At 38.1% G+C, this 12,440-nt stretch overlaps 1 long non-coding RNA gene across 1 annotated transcript; it reads left to right on the forward strand.

Annotated features, from left to right (window-relative positions):
• The first annotated feature begins 1,665 nt into the window (after positions 1-1,665).
• LOC138150733 (uncharacterized) lies at positions 1,666-7,207 on the forward strand. Its single transcript, XR_011165642.1, has 2 exons — positions 1,666-1,727; positions 7,100-7,207. It is a non-coding gene; the product is annotated as an uncharacterized lncRNA (long non-coding RNA).
• The last annotated feature ends 5,233 nt before the right edge of the window (positions 7,208-12,440 follow it).

Here is a 12,440-nt window from a genome sequence, read left to right on the forward strand (position 1 = left end):
GATTCTTCATGACCCCATTTCTGGTTCTCTTGGCAGAGATACTGCAGTGGTTTTTCATTTCCTTCTCCAGATCATTTGACAGATAGGGAAACTGAGGCAAACAGGGTTAAGTGACTTGCCCAGAGTCACACAGCTAGTAAGTGTCTGAGATCAGATTTGAACTCAGGAGGATGAGTACTCTTGATTCCAGGTCCAGTGCTCTATCCACTTGCCATGTAGCTGCCCCAAATAATGTTTAGAAAGACAGCATAAAATTTAAGTAAACCGCTTGGGGATTTGTGATTTGTCAGCATGGATGTTCCCTTCACTATTTAATACAGATTACAACTCCTCTACTCCCTAGTAGATGGTCTTTAAGACCCATCTACTAACTTGTAACCCATCCTAGTTGATGTCCTTTCTGAAATTATGTACTGATGCCTGGCACATAGTGTGTATTTAATGAATGTCTAATAAATGTCTATTGGTTGATATTATTAATATTCCTTATAAATACTAATATTCTAATCTTATTAACTATATAACCAAAGGACATCAGAATTCAATTCAATCTAACATTTGTTAAATATCTATTTTGTGCCTACTGTTCTAGAAATAATTAATCATTTATTAAGCTCCTACTGTGTTGAAGGCACTGGGCTAGGCACTAGGGATACAATACTAAACAATCCCTACTGGGGAAGAAGTTAACATTCTAAAAGGGGAAAGACTATAGAATATACCAAAAAAAAAAAAGTAAAAATTTCTTCTCCAATGACCTTAGCATCTCTTAGGAAGATACAATATATTTACAAGTAAACAATTCCAAGACACATGCAAAATAATTTCAAGAGGGAGAGAACACAAATAATGGGAGCTGGGATTAGGAGAATCAAAGAAAGTCTTAATGAGGAGGTGGCATTTGAGGTATGATGGGAAGAAATTTAGGGATCCTACCAGGGAAATTGGAAAGGGGTACATTCCAAACATCTAAACTGTAAATTATATGTTCTTAACCAAATTGCATTATGGAACGGGGTTCTTATTCTTGCCAAAAGTATCTGATATATTTCTCATGCAAAAATAGGTTACAACATCAGATAAGTAATTTATCTGGAAATATATATATATACACATATAACATATATATATGTACATACATATAAACTACAGTTAACATGCCATGTAAACATCATTTTTTCAACTTAGAAAAAAAAGCAGATAATTGAATTTTTTTAATTTTCAAAAGAATTCTAGTAATTTATATTATCTAGAATTAGTATCAAAGGACTTTAGAGCTGGAAGTCACCCCAAAGATGCTCTAGTACAGGAGTTCTTAAACCTGTTTTAGCTGTGGATCCCTTGGGTGAAGCTTGTGGACCCCTTTTTTAGAATACATAAATGCATAAAATTAAATAAGGAGGATTACAACGGAAACCAATTATATTGAATATGTGGAGACATGAGGAATTGAATTGAATATATGGAGATTGAAATATTGAATACATAGAGACACAAGAAACCACTGTTTTAGTCTAACTTACATTTGAAATATGGGGTAATGGAGGCTCCAATATGATACCTGGCCCCATTCTTTACCTATTCTTTCCCTTCCCCCAAACTCAGCTCTCCCTCAAGGAAGTGAGCAGATTGCTGGATTTAGCTCTGCCCTTACCCAGTCAGCTCACTTTCATGGAGGTGGGCAGGCTTCTGGATCAGGGAGACTTGGCTCTGGCAAGAATTTTAAGGTGTGTAATGACCAATCACTGATTGTGGCCTCTGCAGATTTCTGCTTACATAATACCTAACCGTTGGCCATGTGGCATCCCTTTAAAAGCTGAGGCTTTAAAAGCAGAGCTACCTCTGCTGTAGGACCTGGGATGGGGGTGGGATTGTAACTTGTCAGCCCTCCATGTGTGGCCTTATCAGCCAGCATGATGTAAAATAAGATTCCAATTATAAATTGTTACTTGGGTCTTGTTCCTGTTTTCTGGGTACAACACCAAGATTTGCCCAATATCACACAGTAAGTAAATGGTAAAAGTGAAACATGACTCTTGAAGCCTTCAGTTAATGTTTATATTTATTTTTTCTGGAACTGCTGTTGATTGCTCATGTTTTTGTGAATGAATCCTGGAAAAATGTTAACTAACATTTGATATTGAGCTAAGTCAAGTGTTTTTTGATCCCCTACCCCAATCCTTGGAGTCAAGAGGTTCTGAATTCAGATCCAGCCTCAGACACTTACTAGCTATGTGACCCTGGGTAAGTCACTTAACCCTGTTTGCCTCAGTTTCCCCATCTGGAAAATGAGCTGAAGAAGGAAATGGTAAACCACTACAGTATCTTTGCCAAGAAAACCCCAAATGTGGTCACAGAGAGCTGGACATGGCTGAAACAACTCAACAACAACAACCCCCATTCCAGCTTCTTTCGAAAGCTAACTAAAGTCCTAACTTCTACAAGAAACTCTTCCCAGTCGCTCTTTATGCCAGTGCCTTCCCTCTGGGATTATATCCAAATTATTCTGTCTATAATTTGTTTATGTGTTGTTATTTGCATGTTGCATTTCTCATTAGACTGTGAGCTCCTTGAGGGCAGGGACTGTTTTGTTTTATTTTGTTTTGTCTTTGTGTCCCCAGCTCTGTGCTCCTCACATAGTAGGTGCTGACTTGACCTAATGGGTAAGAAAATTGAATGTCATTTACACCCTTCTCTTGAATTACCAAAGCCTTTAGCAGGAAATAATGTTGGCTGTCAACAAAACAGTCAGAAGGATTTTTATTCTTTTAAATGAGAAACATTTAATCCAATTAACATTTATCGAGCTCGCTGTGTGCCTGAGTTTGATGGTACTTTTCCAACTCAAATGAACACGTCTTAACTTGATGGCTTCATAAAGAATATTGATACATATCACATTTCTCAACCTGCTGTTCTCTATGACTCAGTAAAAGTGATTTTCCATTTAAATACACAGATTGGCCATTATCATTTGCTTTTTGAGGTTTTTCATTTGCAAGCTTTTTTCCTCCATAAATAAAAAAGTACTAGGAAAGATTTTCACATGCTAGGCTTTCATCATATCCAAATGTATATATGTTGGTGGGGAGGGCAATATGTAGAGATGTTTCATTTCTATGTAGTTTTTTTTAATGCCAAAATGTGCATATATATCCACAATCCTGTAGGCCTCTAGTTCATACCAATGCGAACTTTACATATCCATTCTCAGCTAGTAGCAGACACTGATGTTATGAGTCTTGTAATGATGGATGGAGAGTAGATGATCCATGAAGAAATGACTCTCCAATACAAAAGGTTCACAGAATAATAATTGTCAGAACTGGAAAGAACTAGTCTAGACCTCCCATTTTCCAGATGCAAACAACTGAGGCCTAGACAGATAAACTGACTTGCCAAAGTACAGTAGAAACAATGCAGGCTTTGGAGTCTGAGGAAATGAGTTCAAATTCCATTTCTGCCACCTACTACCTTTGCAACTTTGGATCTGTCACTTAAATTCCCTGTATAATTTCTTCAACTGTAAAATGAAGGGGTTGGACTAGAGGGCTCTGAGGTCCTTTCTGGCTCTAAATCTTTGGTCCTATGATAAGTAAATTAAGTGAGTTAAACCCAGGTCCTCTGACTCCAGATACAGTATTATATCTACTATACTACATTCCCTTTGGCTTAATCAACAAAGATGTTTTCTCTAAACAGTCTTGAAAATAAATAATAATGAGTAGCATTTCAATTTTTTTTATCTTAAATTCAATTTAAATTCAGTTTTCTATTTTTTATAACTAAAATATGTGATTCAATGGACTAACTCTTTTATCATGAACCATCTCTTTAGGAGGAAAAGGCCTTGTAAGTGCCATGGGGGGATACAGAGATGAAAAAGACCCCTGCCTGCCCTCAAGAAGTTTACACTCTAATTAATAGCTACACCTTGCCAAATAAACAAGCCAATTCCCAAAGCAAACACAAAATCTTGGAGCTGTAAGGGGCCTTAAAGCTCTTGTCATCCAAACCCTTCTTTTATACAAATGAAACCAGCCTGTAAATTGGCTGGGGAAGTTATAGATTCAGTGAAATAACTAAAGAATTACCTTGCTTGGCTTAGTTAACTATAGTTGATGTAATCTTTCACTTTTCTACCATCTGTGTTAGGTGCCAGAGTCATTTGTTAACATGTGGATTGGTTTTTGTTTTTAATACTGCTGCATGCACATGAGCAAATTAATTCCATTTACTCATCTCTCTTTCATTTCTCAAGGTACTTAAAAAAAAGCTCACAGAATCACAACTTTGTAGAGTTGGAAGAGACCTCAGTGGCTATCTGGTCCATCTTATGCCCAAAATGAATCACAACCATAACATAACTGACCTGCTTGAAGACCTCTATGAGGAGGAACCCATTGCTTCCTAAGCCAGCCCATTGTACTTTGGCAGCTGCTCTACTTTCAAGGAAGCTTTTCCTGACACCAAGGCTAAATTTGCCTTTGTACCTTTAATCCATTACTCTTGTTTTTTTTTAATTCGGTATATAAACAGAACAAATTTAGTCCTACTTTTATATGATAGCTTTTCAAATGGTTTAAGGCAAGTATTTGAAGACTCTTATCCAGGGGTGGGGAACCTGAGGCCTCAAGGCCTCATGTGGCCTTCTAGGTCCTTGGGTGCTACATTTTGACTGAGTCCAAGTGTTGCAGAACAAATCCTTTTATTAAGGGGATTTGTTTTGTGAAGTTTGAGTTCAGTCAAAGGGCTTCACTTGAGGACCTAGAGGGCCACATGTGGCCTTAAGGCCACAGGTTCCCCATTGCTGCATCCAAGCCAAATATCTCAATTAATCTAAACAATCCTCATATAACATATACTTAAGAGCCTTTGACACCCTGTTTGCATTACATTATATGCTTTCCAGCTTATCAATAAACTTTGATGCCTGCATCAAAATGGGCACAGGCCGAACCGAGAAGTGTGGAATGATGGACACAAGCCAGGTGGGATCTGTCACAGAAGTTCCAATTTATTGATCAGAGAGCAGGGTTTATATAATGAATGTAAAGCAATTATCTCTTAGGTCCCCATGAGAAAATGTTTAATGTCCTTGTTCATTTACACACGTCTGTATGTTTTAATGTCCTTGTTCCCTTGCATGCATCTATGTCTGGGTCACTGCTTGGTTATCATGTCCTAAACTCCTGCAAGTCAGGAAGAGATGGTAAGCCAATCTTAAGACATATTATGGCCTTCATGGGGAGCTGGCTTGGGAGAAATCCTGGACCAGAGTCTTCCCATGTATGGGCCAGGTCAGAGATTGGCCTTCAATACTTCTTAATGGTGGCACACAGAACTAAATACAACACTCAAGATGGGGTTTATCCAGGAAAGAGTACAGAGGGACCATCACTTCTTTATTCTTGGAAATGATGCTTTTCTTATGTGGCCAAGGGCCACCTGTGACTTTTTCACTATCATATCATCCTGCTAAGGATGAGCTTGTAATACAATAAAATAAACATATCTTTTTTTTTTTTTGGCTTTTTGGAGGGCAGTTGGGGTTACATGACTTGCCTAAGGTCACACGGATAGTTTTTGTGTTAAGTGTCTGAGGCCGGGTTTGAACTCAGGTCCTCCTGACTCCAGAGCCAGTGCTCTATTCACTGTACTACCTGGCTGCCCCAACATATCTTTTTTAAACAAACTACCATCTAGCATAATACACTTATCCTGCAATTATAAAATTGATTTTTTGAGCTCAAGTGTAAAACTTTTACACTGATCCCTACTGAATTTCATTTAAATAAATTCAAACCAGTGCTGCCAATACCTTGTTGGATTCTGACTTTGTCATCTACTATGTTAGCTGTCTCTCACTTTTATATCATCTGAAAATTTGATAATGCTCTTTGCTTTTATCAAAATCATTGATCAAAATTTCCAAACATACAGGGCCAAGCACAGATTCCCCAAGACATATCAATAGAGACCTACTACCAAGTAGACATTGAACCAATAACTACACTTTGAGTCTAGCCATTCAACCAGTTCCAGATCAATCTTAATGTATCTATGTAACATCTAGTTCACATCTCTCTCCATTTCCACAAGAAATGAGATATTTTATCAAACACTTCTCTAAAACACAGGTAAACTATATTTAGCAGTCCTGTCAAAAAGAAAAGAAAAGAAGGTTTGTCTATCATGACTTTGTGTTGATGAAGCCAGGCTTCCTTTTATTTATAAGAAAATCAAAGGTTAAGAGTTAGAAAGTACCTTCATGACCATCTAGTCCAACTCCCTTATTTTACAGCCAAGGAAACTGAAGGTCAGAGACTTAAGCAGCTTTAAGCTGGCAAGACATCCAGCAAACATACTGTCTGCTTTAAAATTTTATTGATATCCTTTGTATTACTTCCATTTCCCAGTATATTCTTTTCCCTCTTCCACTCAGAGAACCATCCCTTTTAACAAAGAACAAAAAGAATGGAGAGAGATGCGTTCTATCTCTTCTTGGGGGTCTGGCAAATTCATGCTTATCACTCTTTGCTGGGTACATTACATCCAGTCACAAGGAATCTGTCATCCCTATATTTTAAGCCATAGTCTAGAAATCCAAATTCCATTCTCAGTTGCTCCCTTTCATATTATGAATCAGTCGTTCCCTTCATCATCCTTTGCTTGCAATGGTCAACACTGGAGAAAATATCTCCTGTGCTCTTATTATTTTCAGTTTCTTGTTCAAAACTTTATCATTTTTAGCTATTTTTCAAAGTTTTTTTTCTGCCAGCAACTGTTTCTGTTCATATTAATTGCCAGAAATTGGTAGCAATTATTTTATTTTGATAAGTTTTCAGAGGTTTTCTATTATTTCTTTTATTACATGCCCCATATATCAAAGACTTCTCTAACTTGCTATTACCATGTCGACAAATAATTGCCTCAGTATTCCCTGTGTGGGTAATCACCAACCACCAATTGTTCAACTTTGGCTGCTTCCTATAATTCCTATTAGATGGTCTTAAATTTGTCTTTAACTCCAAGTAAACACTAAGCATTTTCCCTTCCTTCTTTCCTCTTCTGTGTGTCATTCTTCCACTCCTTAAAGTGAAGGAAGAAGGGGAGGAGGAGGAGAAAAAAGAAGAAGAAGAAAAAGAAGAAGAAGAAGATGATGATGATGATGATGATGATGATGATGATGATGATGAAAAAGAAACATGGAATTGTCTCTGAAAACCTGGAGTTTGAGGAGGCATTTCATCTGCACCTACCACAATGAGCCAGGCACTGTGCTAACCAGTGGAAAGAGAAAAAAAGATGAAAATTAATACACCACCCCCACTCCCCACCCTCAAGAAGCTCTACATATATACAAATAAATAATGGTGGTTGTCAAGAGATTTAAAATTATTTGAAAGATGTATGATTTTGAATGAAAAATATATTTAACTTAGTCATTTATAAAGACATTGGAGGTTAAAAAAACCTGCAGTAGACTAGTGTGGGATAGTGGATAAAGGGTTGAATTTGAAATCAAGAAGACCTGAATCCCAATCCTTCCTCTGACACTAACTCTGAGACCAGGTTCAAGTCACTTAAGTTCCCTGATTTTCAGTTTCCTCATAAATAAAATGGAAATAATGATATTACATTACCTAATTCACAGGATTATTATGAGGTTCAAACAAGGTAAAGCACTTTACAAGCTTTAAAGCCCTCTCCAGGTGTCAGTTATTATTATAATGACATAATGTGTTTGTTACTATGCTATGGCCAGTGGGGCACTGGGCAGCATAATCAAAAGGGCTATACATTATTGGCAATTAGTCTTTACTGGGCAGAATTCCTTATTTAGCCCAAGGACCATAGCAGTAGAAGCAGCCAGGAAGGTTTGGTTGGGTTGGGTTTGTTGTTTTGTGTATGTTTTTATAAAGGTAAGTTGACAGGAAAAGTTTGTTAATATGAAATGCAATCTGATTTATGCCATAAGATTTTGCAATATTCATGTGTTGCAACATAAAATTATGATTTTAATTGGAGGTTGATAATTATAGCTTACAAGCTATGTCAGTTAATCAGTGCTGAAATCAAGTTTGCACTAAGCAACAGGCTTTAACTCAGCATTCACAAAGAAGGGTGAACCCAACCAGGGAGTAACACAAGAATCCATTAGCAGGAGATGAAGATATACAGGAAGTCCCAAAACCTAGTTATATACTCAAAGCAGCAAGGTTGGGATTGGGGGCTAGGGATGGGAGGAGACATTCAATTGTCTATTACAGTAGATTTAATATAGTATAGTAATATAGTAGATTAATTTAATTTAATATAGTATATATTATATACAATATAGTATATAATATAGATTTAATATAGTAGATTTAAAGAATTTTTGAGAAAAGTATAAATTCCATGGTAGGTAACTCTGCCCACCCTAATCCTTGATGATATTGCTGTGTTTAAGACGAAGGTTATGGATGCCGGCCAACACATCCTCCCACAACATGCCCCTCGGTATCTCTGTCAACCTCCTGTGAGAGAGAAATTGAGGCTGAAGATATGGATTAAAGAATAAGCTATATAGCAGAGGAACCCAGAAACTATGCCATATGAGGAATAATTGAAGTAACTACAGGTGAAGACAGACAGAGACTTGGGAATAGGGAGGAGATGAAATTTGTCTTTAAATTTTTTAAGCCAAGTCAATAAGCATTTATTAAGTGCCTACTATGTGCCAGGCATTGCACTAAGGAGTGGTAATACAAAGACAAAGACAGTTCCTACCAATTAGGAGATCACATTGGGGGAGATAATGTGCAAATAAGAATGCATAAACAAGATAAATACAGGATAAATTGGAAATAGGATCAGAAGGAAAGCACTAACATTGAGAAAGGAAAGCCTACAAGAAAAGCTTCTTATAAAAAGTGGAATTGTAACTGAGGAAGACTGGAAAGAAGCCAGGGAAGCCAGGATGAGGGGGAAGAGAATTACAAGCATAGAGGAATGCAAGTGAAAATGGGAGTTTCCTTGCAAGAAACAAGGAGACCAGTGTCACCAAATCATAGAGTAGGTGGAGAGGAGTAAAGTGGAGGGTTGGTTGTCACATAAAAGAATTATACTTTATCCTGTGTGACTCCAGAGGTCAGAACAAGAAGTACTATAATCTTAGAATGATAGGATTTCAAGCTATAAGAGCCATTAATGATTCCTGACATTTTAGCACAGATTCCTGACATTTTACAGCTGAGGATCAGCTCAAATAAGTTGAATAAGTTTCCCAAAGACAGGATTCAAAACCATGGTCTTTTGACTCCAAATCTAGTGCTCTTTCCATTAAAAAAAAAAAGTTATTGGGAGGCAGATTTGGGAACATACCAACAACTGGAGATGTCAAACAGCAGAATGACCTACCACCATGGAATAGCATGCTCCATTGAATAATAGCTCACCTTTTCCAATAACAACAATATTCACAATCTCAAATTTTCCCATGTTAAATAATAATAATAGCTCACATTTGGGCTCACGACTTCATAGAGGAGGGCAGCCTAAGTGGCTCAGTGAATGGAGCACCAGCACTGGAGTCAGAAGGACCCGAGTTCAAATCTGGCCTCAGACACTTGACACACTAGCTGTGTGACCTTGGGCAAGTCACTTAACCCCAATTGCCCTGCTTTCTCCCCTCCAAAAAGCAAAAACAAAAAAAAAGAGTTCATAGAGCACTTTCTTTTCAAGGAAGGCATGCAACCCTGTAAAGTAGATGGTATAGAAAAATGAGATCCAGAAAAGTGTGAAGACATTTCCATGGTCACATAGTTAGAAAGAGCTAGTGTAGGACAGTTGAAAGGACACTGTTTCTACAGTTAGAGGTTCAAATCCCACATCTGTCACTTATCACCTATCCTACACTCTACTTCTCTGCAATTCAGAATTCTCCTGGGTAAACTGAAAGGTAGGATGGTATTAGAGATAAAAAAAAAAAAGGCAAAAGACATTCCCTGCCCTCAAGGAATTCATAGCACAATGGGGGAGTAAATATGCAAACAACTTGTGCTACCAAGATGTGGACAGCAGAAATATCCATCTAGTGACTTCCCTAAAACTCAGTGTAACTGGGGCACCTTAATACCCCACCACAGATATGGGACTAATGAGTTTCCTGTAAATACTTTTCAACTCTTTTGATGTTGTCAACCAATCAACCCAGAGGGCAACAGATTCTCTTAGTATCCACTGTGGAACTGACTTTCTATTATTTGCCAGCTAAGTGGCACAAGGGATAGACACCTCTTCCTGAATTCAAATCAGTCCTCAGACATTTAGTAGCTGTGTGACCCTGGGCAAGTCACTTAACCCTTTTTGCCTCAGTTTCCTCATATGTAAAATGAACTGAAGAAGGAAATGGCAAACCACTCCAGTATCTGCCAAGAAAAATCCCTAAATTGGGGCAGCTAGGTGGTGCAATGAATAGAGCACCAGCCCTAGAGTCAGAAGGACCTGAATTCAAATACAGCCTCAGACACTTGATACTTACTAGCTGTGTGACCTTGGGCAAGTCACTTAATCCCAATTGCCTTGCTTTCCCCCCCACTCAAAAAAGAGAAAGCCCTAAATGGGGTCATGAAGAGTTGGAAATGACTAAAATGACAGAACAACAAAAACTGTTAATAAGTTTTTCCTGACATAGCATATGGAACTTCATGGGATCACAGAGGCTATTTAAAGGCCAGTCTCCTCATTTTATATAGGAAAGTGCCTCTCTGGGGTTGCAGCTTATCCAAAGCTACAAAGACAAAAGGTCTCAGAAGCAAAATTTAAAGCCCCAGCCTCTTCAAAGTCAGTGCCCTTTCCACTTTCTGGTTCTTCCTCCTCTACTCCTAATATATATTTCTGAATTTTCCATGCAATTCTATGAAACACATGTTATAATCCCCATTTTACAGATGAGGAAACTGAGATCCAGAAAAGTACAAAGACATTCCCATGGTCAAATAGCTACATAGAGCTAGAACCAAGATTCTTACCCAGATTTTCTGACTCCAAGATCAATGCCTTCAAAGAAGCATTGTAGCACTGTGAATAGGATTATTAGATTCAGAGTCAGGAACATTTGAGTTGAAATCCCCATGTTTAAGTTAAACATCCAACAGGCACAGTGCATTGCACATAGTAGGCCCTTAAAAATGTTTATTCAATTAAATTCTATATGAAGTAGCAAGCGCCCACCAGGTCTGGACTGCCATAGTTATTGACTTCACTTTCTGTTCTCCCCCAAATTGCTCTCTCATGCCTTCAGTCACTGAATTGTCTTGCTTCCTTTTCCCATGTAGAACTGAACTATTCCCAGGCACCTCTAACATTCTCCAAAACTCTGACCTTCATCTCAGTTTTCATCTTGCCTTAGACTTCTTTGCTCCACCCAACTTTCTCCCCCCACTCACTCATCATTGCCTTTCACACCTACTCAGAAGTACTGTCTGCAATAGAAAAGACAAATGCCTTCCATACCACCCCACCCATTCTCTCCTTAACCACCTGCAACCTGGCTTTTGTCCCCAACCCTCACCGAAACTTTTCCCTCCCAGATTCAGTGACCTCCTTCTTTCTAAATCCAAAGATCTTGTCAGTCATTCTCCAAAGGCCTTCTCTTTAAATTTAAAACTGTTGATCACCCCCCTACACACACAGCCCATCTGCTTTTGGATCTCTGAATTCACTGACATTGTGTCATTGTTTAAATTTTTCATATATGTATGTTTTGTTTCCCCTGTCTAGTCCCTATCCATACCTCCAAGAAGAGAACTGTCATATAGGTACATGGTATGTGTTCAGTAAATACCAATTGAATTAATGTAGTAGAATAATAGATTGAGAACTGAAAAGGGCCTAAGAGAACATCTTGTACATCTTTCCTTTTGCAGTTGAGAAAACTGAGGTCACAGAGGGGAATAGACTTGTCCAAGGCCACTCAGTAGTGATTTAATAATATTTTGCACTTATATAGTGCTTTAAAGATTGTAAAGCATTTTACAGATGTTAGTTCATTTTATTTTCACAACAATTCATAGTTGTTTTTGTTCTTCAGTCATTTCAGTTGTGTCTGACTTTTCATGATCCCATTTGGGGTTTTCTTGACAAAAATACTGGAGTGGTTTGCCATTTACTTCTCCAGCTCATTTGACAGTTGAGGAAACTGAGGCAAGCAGGGTTAAGTGACTTGCCCAGGGTCATACAGTTAGTAAGTGTCTGAGTTCAGATTTGAATTCAGAAGATGAGTCTTCTTGACTCTAATTCCAGTGCTCTGTGCACTATGGCGCCACCTAGCTGCCCCTCCAATATTCTATCCACTGTCACCTAGCTCTCTACCCAGGTCAGGTCATCTTATTCCAAACCCAGAGTTCTTTTCATGGTACCACAAATCCAACTTCCAAGCTTCAAAGAATGCA

Source organism: Petaurus breviceps, unplaced genomic scaffold, assembly GCF_028583685.1.
Source record: "Petaurus breviceps papuanus isolate PSGF00001 unplaced genomic scaffold, PetGlider_PUasm1.0 90887, whole genome shotgun sequence".
NCBI lineage: Eukaryota > Metazoa > Chordata > Mammalia > Diprotodontia > Petauridae > Petaurus > Petaurus breviceps.